The following is an 11904-nucleotide window of genomic DNA, read 5'->3' as shown; positions in this document are numbered from 1 at the left end:
TGTATTTTGATTCTCAAGGATTTTTAGGCTTGCATGATGTATTATTTCTTAGTCTAACTTAAGTCACTAAGTAGCGAAAATTGAATCTTGCATGCTAGGATTTTTAGTCTAGTTTTGAATCCTAAATTGTTTGGTTTGATTTAGTTCAAAGAAACTAGGTTAATTAGGTTGGCTATCCAATTAATTAACTACACAACAAAAACCTAAAACTTAATGTAAGTATTAATTGATTTTTCACAATTGCTACCGATTTGGTAGAATTGATTGTATTTAGTTAATTAGGGCTTCGTCAGAAGTTTTAATTAAACTTGAGTCGCTTGAATGATTAAGTCTTAATTAGTTGTCTACCTTTCTAGATACTTGTTAGGGCTAATCAAGTAAATTGTTGTGTCAAGTATGATCGATATAAGTTAATTTAAATAATTCAATGATGAAAAATTACATAGGAGTTCATTTACTCTCAAGAACTAGAATATTCAATCCTTGATTACATTTACTCACTTTATTTTCATTTCAAGCTCATTCTCTATATCACATCAACCCCCCTCCCCCCACTCACTGCTCTAACTAATAAATTAGCCTAACGAAACAAATCGTGCTTCCTTACGGATCGACCCAGACTTATCACTATTGCTACATATTTGTAGTGATAGGAGTAATTCGATATTATAAATTTTCTTGATAGGAGTAATTCGATATTATAAATTTTCTTTCATTAGTAGAGATCTGCAAGCAATACTAAATCTTTTAGATCCAAATGGCTTCATTGTTGGGAAAGCCATTTATGTTTGTTTAATTAAGTTTCTAGTTAGAGCATTATTTTGCTTTTGATTTGTTTCTTTTCTTGTGTCAGGTTTGCCATGGAGAACGGAATGCTTATTGTGTACTTCGCGTTGCATTCAAGGCAAGCTGTCGAAGAGAGAGAACAAGAGGCCAAGCAGATTTCTGAGTTCAGAGATATTCTTGATGATCTTATCTCATCTATTTGGCTGTTGATTGAAGGGAAGCTACAAAGAGCCCGATACCAACAAGTCTTTCCTTGAGAAGTCACCCTAGTCATTGGGAGCCTGAGCCTTGCACCCATCTTGGATGGACCAGTGAACATGGTAATTCCTACACGTAACCATCTTACTACCACCATCCCACCATCCACGAGCCGTCAGAGTTTGCTCATGAGGAGGCCAACCAAGGTATGTTTTTAGAAGGTGTAGTTAGAGAATTGTTTAACCATCAGTTCTCTATGCAGCGGGATCTTCTTAAACTTCAGCAAGAAAGCCTTCAGTTTGAAATGGAGGTTAGAGCTGAGGTATAGTGTTTGAGTGACTTGCTTGCTCAAATTGCTGCCTCGATTAGGAAATTGGAGGAGTTCTCGCTACAACTGCATCACCTTCAGGCTAACCGAGGCATTCCTCCATTGGGTAGTTCACTTTGATGACGACGACGATGACATGGACCTCTCATCATGGTCGACCCCAATCGTCGAGGTAGAAGAATAATTTGAACTTAAACACAATGAATCTCAGGTGATAGATTTAGAGGTCGATAGACCTCGCCCTATTCCATCAACCGATATCTTCTTTCTGTTCTCAAGAGTCTGTCATGTCTTTTTCTACTTGGGACTTGTTTGAGTCTGTTGAGCCTTTTGATTCTTTCTTTTTTCCTTTTTTTAGACATACCAAAAAACTCAAATTAGACCTATCCAGCATCCTTTAAAAGATGAAGTTTCTTTAGAGCATTGAGTTCTACATCAACTCAAGTAAGGAGGGGTCGAAGAAATACGAGAATTTCTCCGTACCATGAAAGAAGGACGAGTCATGTGGAGCAATCGACGTTAAAAATTTGGCCTTCCTAGATGGGGCCAGGTGAAAAAAATTATTGCCTTTTAGGATAGAATAGTTTAATTTGCTTTAAGATAGATTAATTAGTTTAGTTTAATTTAATTGGTTTTCAAAATTGTTTTCTTCTTTTTCTTTAAATAAAAACATAATAAATAAAAATAAATTTATTAAATCTGTGAAGAGTGCCACTACGCTACAAACAAATCTATTTTAAAATAGATCCATTCCATGCGAAAAGGACAGAATGCCCTAACTCTTCTTCTTGTTCTCTTGTTTTCTCTTCACTCTCCCACTAAATATTGCCTACCCATCACCTAAAATCATGATTTCTTCCACAAAACTTGATTTCTTCACCACCCTTCCATAAAATTTCAGTGGTTTTCCTCAACCCAACGAAAAATTGGGATTTTCGGCATCTTTGGAGTTTTTTTTTTTCAAACTAAGATAAAATCTCTTGTTTTCTTGATTCTCTCTTGATCTTTGCTTGAAATTTTCTAGATTTAGGTTAATTTTCTCTGATTCATTGATCTGTGCTTCATTTGTAAATTTGTGGAGAAATGGAAATTCAAGTGTTGTAGTTTGGATTGAATTGTTGAATTTTTGTTGTGGTTTTTATTATTGCAGGTTGGGGGTGGGTAGTTTAGGAGAATTTTTTTAGAGTTTTAGGTTGAATTTTTCGCTTAGCTTTTATTCGAGTTGCCCAAAGTTGTGCAATTAGCATAAAATTTTGATGTCACCCGAAAGAAATAGGAGTAAAAATGTAGCTAGTACCTCTGATAATCGGCCCTAGTACAACCAAAGTAGATTTCCTCCTTTAGGTGCATTTGAGCACTTCCGTAGGATAATAGCAACCAAAATCCTTATTCCTTAGAGTCTTATCGTTAGGGGAGGACTATTACCCTCACATTACCGTCGAGATTGAGAGGCGAGATTGGGAGGAGTTAGCTAGTCACCCCGCAGTTAGGATAGATCTAATTGTTAGGGAATTTTATACTAACATATAAGAGGACAGGGATGTCTCTGTTGTTAAAAGGGATACCGGTTTCTTTTTCTTCTTCTCGCATAAACAATGTTTACGAAGTGGCTGATATAAAGGATGACGAGTATTCTCATTTTTTGCCTTGGCCCTTCGATAAATGCCTAGTTGTTGAGGTCCTCTGTGGACAAGGGATCAACTAGGAAAGGACGAATGGTGAGCCGGTCAAGCTTAGGAGTCGGGACCTACTGGTCTCGAACCAAATCTGGCACGCGTCTATATGCACCAAATTAATGGATGTGACCTAAGATAAGGTGAAATTGCTTTACTGCATCTGTACTGTTTATCTTTTAACGTCGGTAAGGTCATTTTTGCCCAAATCTGATGAGGAGACTGTTACAATACCACTGGTGGCATGGGTTTCTCTTGCCTTATCACTGAGCTTTATCGATGGTCGGATGTAGAGATCAGAGAGCAAAATGAGAGGGCGGTTCATAAGGCTCCGATTAACATGACCACCATCCCAACATTTAAAGGTCGTGTAGATGCGGTAGAAAGAGAAGAGGAAGTTAAGGCCAATTAGCTAGGGGACAATCTAGGGGGAGGAGAAAGAGTGGCTGAAGAGGCAACCGAGGAGAAGTCGGTGAGTTTATGCGCCCTCAGGATCTCTGAAGAGTGTCTGAGGGAGGTGCGCAACCCTGCGAGAGTAGTACGGTGTATGGAGAGATGGATGACCTCTATGGAGGAACACCAACTTCTCTACTTCGCTGCCATGGGCTTTCAGCCAGATGTCCCGCAAAAGCCTAACTCATCAGACTCGGATGGTCAGTAGCTATCCCTTTCCTTTTTTTTTTGTGCTCATAATTTTTTTTAGTTTTTAGGTTTTTAGTTTTTCTTTTCTTTTCTAGGTTAGTTTTTAGGAGTAATCTTAACTGAACTTCTTCTAGATATTTTTCTCTGGCTAGAGTTTTGTTTTTACAGGTTTTCTCTTTTTATTTTTATCCTTGCATTGCCCAAGCAACCCACCCCTCATGGACTTCAAATAAGGGAAGGTTTTCTGTTTCCCTTTTTATTTTGTCCTTCTTCGCTTGCTTACATGCATTAGGGACAATGCATCATTTTAGGTTGAGGGTAGGTGAGTTGCATGTTGCTTGTTTTATTTGTCTCTCGTATGTGTATTTTGTATGTCCTGTTTTTGTGCACAAAATTTTACAAAATGTTTTTGTATTTTTGTTTGATTAAAATGGCCTAGGATGTGCTTGTATGCTTCTTTACTTGATTATGTGAAATGAGCATTAAATGAGTCCTGTTTAAAATTTTTCTTGCATTCCTTGCCTCCTAGTGCACAAACTACCTTAGTTTTTTCTCTTAGGACTTAGAATGGGTTTATGTGTCTATAAGTCTGTTGTCGCCCCGAAAGGCCCCATCAACGAGAGATTCACCTAGATAGATAGGATGTAATATGAGATTAAGGAGAATAAAAGAGTGTTAGCCTATGGGGAAAATAAAAAAGTGTTTAAAAAAAGCAAAAAGAAAAAGAAAAAGAAAAGAGAAAGAAAAGTAAGAAAAAGTGTTGTGTGAGTGCATGCTAGGGGTGAAAAGAGCTAACTCTACCGAGATAAGTTAGGACCCCCTGAGAAAAGAGTGGATTAAGTTCTTACGGTTGGTTGTGTGAAAACTAGCCCTCTAGGTAAAAGAAATGCTTTTTATGTTTTGTGTGCATGAGTTTCAGGCACCTTAGCCGAAGTCTTACTTTCTTGAATAGTTTTGGTTTTTCAAAAGCTGGTGCTCAAGCTAGAAATAGGGAAAAGATGGATGGAAGATTCCATAAGGTTGTCCCGAGTCTATACAGTCCACCTAGGTTGGTTATTTCACACACACACGCGAGAAATAATAGAGAAAGTTCTAAATTGTTCATTGACTTGTAAGTTTCATGTTTTTAAGTTTTGAAGCATATTTTAGGTTTGATGCCCAAGTTAAACTAAAATGCAAAACCTTTTTTTTGTTGTTGTTGTTTGTTTTGTGCTTGTGCGTTTTCTCTTGCTTGAGGACTAGCAAGGTTTAGGTTGGGGGTGTTTGATAGCTCTCCAAAGGAGCTATTTATTCTCACATAAATCATGTTGGTTCTTAGGTATTTAATACTTTATTTAGTGCTTTTGACAGATAAATGAGCAGACCATCAGGACGTTTTGGGTGCATTATGGGCCAAAACGGAGCAAGTAGCTGCAAAAGAGGGAAAATTATAGTTTTTCCCTTTGAGGGAGTGCCACTGCTCTAGCTATGTGCTATGTGCGGCGTTGGAAGGCAGTAGCATGGCTTGGTGAGAGCGTAGCGGTGCTACAAACTTTGACAGAAAAAAAAGAGGCGCACGCAGATGGATCAATCGAAAGGGGTAATGGCACTATGCGCAACGCTCAACGGCAGAAGGCCAGAACACAGTTGCGCTCTACTGAACCGTTGTGGCATTACCCCAACTTCTTCTATAAATACACCCTCTTATTTAAGGTTTTAGATATGCAGAGAGATGGAGAAAAGGGAGACCGTTAGCCTGACTTATTTTTCATTATTCTTGCATCTTATTTTAGGTGAGATTTTACAAATTTTGGGTTGTATTCCATGGCTCGAATCGACTTGTTTCTTTTTCCTTTTTCAATGAGGTGAGTTTCTCGGTTCTAGGTCTTGGGATGTTAACCTATGTAATAACTATGAGGATTCTTTGTATTAATTTCATATCGTACTTATGCATCTTTGAATTCATTTTAATTCTTTAATTTATGTTTATTGATTGACGATCGTTCCTTTGAATGTATTTCGATTGCTAAGGATTTTTAGGCTTGCACGATGTGTTATTTCATCATCTAGCTTAAGTCACTAAGTAGAAAAAATTGAATCTTGCATGCTAAGTTTTTAGTCTAGTCTTGAATCCTAAATTGTCGGGTCTGATTTAGTTCAAAGAAACTAGGTTAATTAGGTTGGCTATCCAATTAATTAACTACACAATAGAAACCTATAACTTAATGCAAGTGTGAATTGATTCTTCACAATCACTACGGATTTGGTAGAATTGATTGCATTTAGTTAATTAGGGCTTCATCAGAAGTTTTAATTAAGCTCGGATCGGTTGCATGATTAAGTCTTATTTAGTTGTCTGCCTTTGTAGATGTTTGTTAAGGCTAATCAAGTAAGTTGTTGTGTCAAGCATGATCGATATGAGCTAATCTAAATAATTCGATGATGAGAAATTACATAGAAGTTCATTTACTCTCAAAAGCTAGAATATCCAATCCTTGAGTACATTTATCCACTTTATTTTAATTTCACACTCATTCTTTATATCACATTAAACCCCCGCATTCACCGTTATAACTAGTAAATTGGCCTAACGAAAAAGATTGCACTTCCCTACGAATCAACCTAGACTTACCACTATTGTTATGTTTTTTTAGTGATAGGAGTAGTTTGGTATTATAAAATTTCTTTGATTAGTAGAGGTTTACAGGCGATAGTAAATCTTTTAGATCAAAATGGCATCATTGTCGGGGAAGCCATTTATGTTTGTTTAGTTAAGTTTCTAGTTAGAGCATTCTTTTACTTTTGATTTGTTTCTTTTCTTGTGTCAGGTTTTCTATGGAGAGCAGAACTCTTAGTATGTACTTCGCGTTGCATGCAAGGCAAGCTGTCAAAGAGAGAGAATAAGGGCCAAGCAGATTTCTAAGTTCAGAAATATGGTTGGTGATCTTGTCTCATCTATTTGGCTATTGATTGAAGGGCAGCTGCAAAGTAGCCAGATACCAATGAGTCCAGCCTTAAGAAGTCACCCTAGATGCCAAATTTAAGCTCAAAGATCTTGGCCAATTGAAATATTTCTTGGGACTTAAGTTAGCTCGCTCATTCAGAGGCATTTCCATTTCACAACCGCATTACAGTTTTCAGATCTTAGAAGATACTAGCCTCCTTGGTGCAAAACCCGTGAACTTTACCATGGATCCTACTGTCAAACTAAAGAATTCAGACCAAGATTTACTTGAAGATCCATCATCTTACAGAATATTAATTGGAAGACTCTTATACTTAACCATTTCGAGACCAGACATCGTGTTTACTGTTAACAAGCTAAGCCAATTTGTGGCAAAACTGTGTAAGCCTCATCTGGCAATAGCTTATTATTTGTTGAGATATTTTAAGTCTTCTCCTAGCCAAGGGATGCTTATCTCACCAACAAAGTCCTTTCAGTAGAACGTTCCCCTACCGATGAATTTTTACATCCCACAGCTTCGACAGATCACTTAGCCTCGTTCATCTTTGACGCAAGAGTGCTCGATCAGTGAGCTATTACGCACTCTTTCAAAGGTAGCCACTTCTAAGAAAACCTTCTGACTGTCTCTACACCCTTACCTTTTTTATCACTGAGCGGTCATTTGGGGGCCTTAGCTGTTGATCTGGGTTATTTCCCTCACGATGATGAAGCTTCTCCCCCATCGTCTCACTGGCCGACCTTGACCCCTGTTATTTTGATATCATATCTAGTATTCAAAGTTTGCCTCAACCCAATTCGATTATTCAAATTGAAAGAAATAGACGAGTTGAATGAAGCTAAAAATAGAAGGAAAAAAAACGATAATAAGTAATCGAATTATCCAAGGCTCATCCATTGTAACTCAGATAATAAGTAATCGACAAATTTTTCACTGAGAGAAAAAAGATGAAAGATCTGACAGATAGAACAAACATCGTACGAAAAAAAATTGAAAAAAATTAGAAAAGACACGAAAAAAGAGTTTCTTACGTGCTTTTGCAGACTCTGATTAGGTTTCATGTTTTGACACAAGGAAGTCTACTTTAGGCTTTTACATATTCATAGGCGATTCACTTGTTTCTGGAAGTCTAAGAAGCAAATCATTGTGTCACGATCTTCAGTTGAGGCTAAGTATAGTGCTCTTGTCTCCACAACATGTGAACTTATTTGGTTAACTTCTTTACTTCATGATTTGTCTGTTCCTATTGTTCAACCTTTTATTATATACTGTGATAACCAGGTTGTTGTCACCTTATTAACAATCTCATCATTCATGAACGTACCAAGCACATTGAGCTTAATTGTCATCTTATTTGAGATAAGATTGTTGATGGTTCTCTCAAGCTATTGCTCATTCGATCTCATCACCAACTTGTCGATGTATTCACCAAACCTCTCCATGTTTCTGTCTTTACTGCTATATTGTCCAAGTTAGAAATCTTAGATTTGTATAGCCCAACTTGAGGGGGGTGTAATAGTTGTAACAAATTTAATAATTCTGTTATTTTCCATTTTTCTATTAACCAGTTATTGGTGATGTGTGTGTATGTGTGTATATATATATATATATATACATCGAGAAGGTCAATAAAGATATTGAGGTATTTTTCCTCTTACTTATTTTTAATAATCTCATTATGTTACCGAAATCATCATTTTGACAATGGTTAATTATAGGCGTTTGTTTCAAGGGTGAGCATTGAGATTTGTTAGACAACCACACAATTAGAGATGTCCACGAGGCGGGGTGGGGGCGGGGAAGCCTTCCCCGTCCCCACCCCCGCCCTCCTATTCCATTCCCTGTCCCCACAAATTTCCCCGCGGGGATCGGATTCCCCGCATTTATTTTTCTCTAATATTTTTTTTTAATTTCAATTAAATATATTTTTTTTACAATTCTTTAAACATTTTCTAGAGATTTTTCATTTAAATAGAATATTATCAATTTTACTAATTAAAACAATAATACACATGCAATTTAAAAAATATAATTAAAATGCTAAATTCTCATAATTTGTAAAAATTAAAATTCAACATTTAGAGCATCATATCTTAAACATTACAACATCTAAAGAATTAAAGTAATAAAAATCTTGAACTTAAATAATTAAAACATCCATAATTATCTTAATAAAGTCTACAATATATATATATTAATAATTTATAATTTATATACAAAGTCGGGGCGGGGCGGGGCGGGGCGGGGAAACGGGACAGGGTCGGGGTCGAGGCCGGGGATGGGGAATATATTCCCCGTCCTCGGCCCCGAATTGTAAACAAGGAAAAATTCCCCACTCCCTCCCCCAATCCTCGTGTATTCGGGGATTTCCCACCCCGTTTGGGGCGGGTCCCCGCAGGGTCCCGACCCCGCAGATTTTTTGGACATCTCTACACACAATTAGTCAGCTAACACCCACAACAGGCCTAATTTTCAAATCTCAAGAACTAATTGACTAAATAGGCAACTAATCAAAATAAATAATGAACATTTTTTTTTTAGTTCTAACAATTGTAAGAGTGAGAAATCGCCCTTGACTTTTAAATCAACCAGAGTAATTAACAATTTAGAGTATTACTTTTCAGAAAAAATGAAAAATATTAAATCACACAATTTCAAATTATTATATAAACCAATGTATACATTCCTTTAAATTGCTACTAATTTTAATTCTAACTCCCATTCCCTTTTTATCTTAAATTTATTATTTACATGTAAAAATAAAAAGTTAAAGAGAAAAATACCTTTTTAGTCCCCGAGTTTTCTAGAATAAGTGCGTTTTATCCTTGAAGTTGTAAATTAACCATTTTAGTCCCTACGTTTTCAATAACAGGTTTAAAAGGTCATCTTCATTAACATAACTGTTTAAATTAACAGATTTGTCAAAGTAGATTATTTAAATCCTGATGTGGCTTACTGCTAAGTTGATGAGTTGGATTTAAATTCGTCTCGTCTCGTGACGTTACTTCACGAGATGAATTTCACGAGACAAAAGACAGAAATCACGTGAAGTTGAGTTTGTTGAGTTCATTTCTCGTGAAGTAACTTCACAAGGTGAACTTCACGAGACAAAAGGCAGAAATCACATGAAGTTGAGTTCATTTCTCGTGAAGTTCGTCTCGTGAAGTAACTTCACGAGACAAATTTCAGCAGAAAAAAGATAGAAATGACGTGGTGTTGAGTTCATTTCTCGTGAAGTTCGTCCCATGAAGTTACTTCACGAAGTGAACTTCACGAGACAAATTTAAATCCAAATCATCAACTTGGTCAGCAAGCCACATCAGCATTTAATTAATTTACTTGGACAGTGTTAATTTAAATAGTTCCATTAATGAAGATGACATTTTAAACCTATTATTGAAAACTTGGGGCTCAAATGGTTAATTTAAAACTTCACGGATCAAACGTACTTATTCCAAAAAGCTCGGGGACTAAAAGCGTGATCATGGATCTTCTAGTATTTGGACTACTAGTTTAAATATTAGCCAGTTAATAATGTGTATAATAATGGACCTACAGATCATGGGCTCCAACAATCCGAGATTAACTGGCTAAACTCTCTAACCTATTTAACCAACATTCGTTAACTACCGAGTCACTCTACTAAAGCCCAGTAGTTGCATTCCCCACACTGTAGATATATTTCTATCTACTCGATATAACCATAATCAGTAAGTCAACCATTCACATGTCTTTCATAATAACAGTTGGGTCAAAAGTTGTTTTACCGCTGAGATTACATCTTGCTGCTTAACTTCCACTGATCCTCTAATGAACAATTAGTTTGTGGTCTGATGACATGTAGAATTGCACGTCATCTTAGGCCTTTTATTTACAATTATGAGGGTTGTCAAACATAATATGCAGCAATTATGTTAGGAATTCATGAGAAAATGAGTTTACGTTGTTCAACATCAATCATCTAGGCTAACCCACTATTATGCGTTATTATGTGTTCAATTGTCTATCTTTGTAGCTAACGCAGGAATCGGACACAGACGCTGAAGCCGGGCTATCGCATAGACGACCGCATGCAGAGAAATTCTCCATCGCAAACGTGAACGCATACATTCAACACATGGGTGTTGCGGTAATCAATCGCATGCGTCCATCGCATAGGAGTTGCGATCATCAAGCGATTGCGATCATCGTATAGAAGTTGCGGTAATCAAGTGAATGTGGTCATTTCAAGATTGTGGCTACACGATGATAACCATAATAGCAAGATTACCACAAGGTTGGTGGAATGGAAGCATCAATGCATATCTCAAAAAAATCAAAATATGATATTAACATTTCATCTACTACGTCGTTAGCAGCCGAGATTCAAAAAAGGACCATCACGTCGCAAATGTCAAAATCAGAGCAGGTCTATTAATTTTGTTGGCGACAAGCTTTATAAATAGAAGCCAATGAGCAGAATTTCAAACCATCCAAGGTTTCCTACCTTTGGGTGGATCCTTGTGATCTAGACCAAAGCGTTAGAAGAAAGCTTGAGAGTTCTTCATCTCCTTCATCTATTCTGAGTGACGACTGGAGCCTTCGGCGGAGTTAGATCTCGAGAGAGTCAGCTCCATCGCCCTTCCATGGCACCACCGGCAGCCTTGACACACATCTGTTGGAAGCAAGACATTGCTTCCAGGTAGTCATCGAGAGATAGCTGGGCCTCTCATACTTTTGCAACTATGGGCTTGTGAGCGATTTCCAACAATGGCTCCACAACTACATGTTAATGATGCTCAGTTAGTTGGACGAGCCTACGGTTCTCGATATGTTTTTTTAATTCAATTTAACTTTTATAACACTGATCTAGTTAATTTAAATTTTAAATTATCAATTTAAAAATTTAGGTGGAGAGACAAATTTTGTGTGACTAGGACAGCCACACATGTAGTCAGCCAGTATAGATACATGTTTGATCTGTTTCAACCTGAACAGATACATTACACTGAACCTAATTGATTATTTTATACACATTTTTATTGTATTTGTCTTTAATATTTTTATTTAAATTTATTTTAAATATTATCTAATTTTTTTATAATTCACAGAGATCGAACAACCGTAGACTCTGTGACGTTGCGAATGATCCGAACCAGGTTCTTGCTATATGTAGTGACAAACAAAGCTATATGGAGGAAATTCATTATATGTACGATATACCTATTATTCCTCCACCAGCTCCTAGACGTAGAGGACCTGTTCGGGAAAAGGATAGTTTGATGAGGTTGCACATAATGTGGAAGAGTTTCCCTCTATGATGCAGACGTATAGTCAAACTGATTATGTTAGTCCG

At 36.9% G+C, this 11904-nt stretch overlaps 1 long non-coding RNA gene across 1 annotated transcript; it reads left to right on the top strand.

Annotated features, from left to right (window-relative positions):
* The first annotated feature begins 2015 nt into the window (after positions 1-2015).
* On the top strand, positions 2016-5577 carry LOC120090412 (uncharacterized). Its single transcript, XR_016524926.1, has 2 exons — positions 2016-3638; positions 4978-5577. It is a non-coding gene; the product is annotated as an uncharacterized LOC120090412 (long non-coding RNA).
* The last annotated feature ends 6327 nt before the right edge of the window (positions 5578-11904 follow it).

This window comes from Benincasa hispida, chromosome 11 (genome assembly GCF_027475165.1).
Source record: "Benincasa hispida cultivar pf3 chromosome 11, pf3_genome.v1.1, whole genome shotgun sequence".
Lineage (NCBI taxonomy): Eukaryota > Viridiplantae > Streptophyta > Magnoliopsida > Cucurbitales > Cucurbitaceae > Benincasa > Benincasa hispida.
The sequence above is the reverse complement of the archived record's forward strand: the minus strand, read 5'-3'. Positions and strand labels throughout refer to the sequence as shown.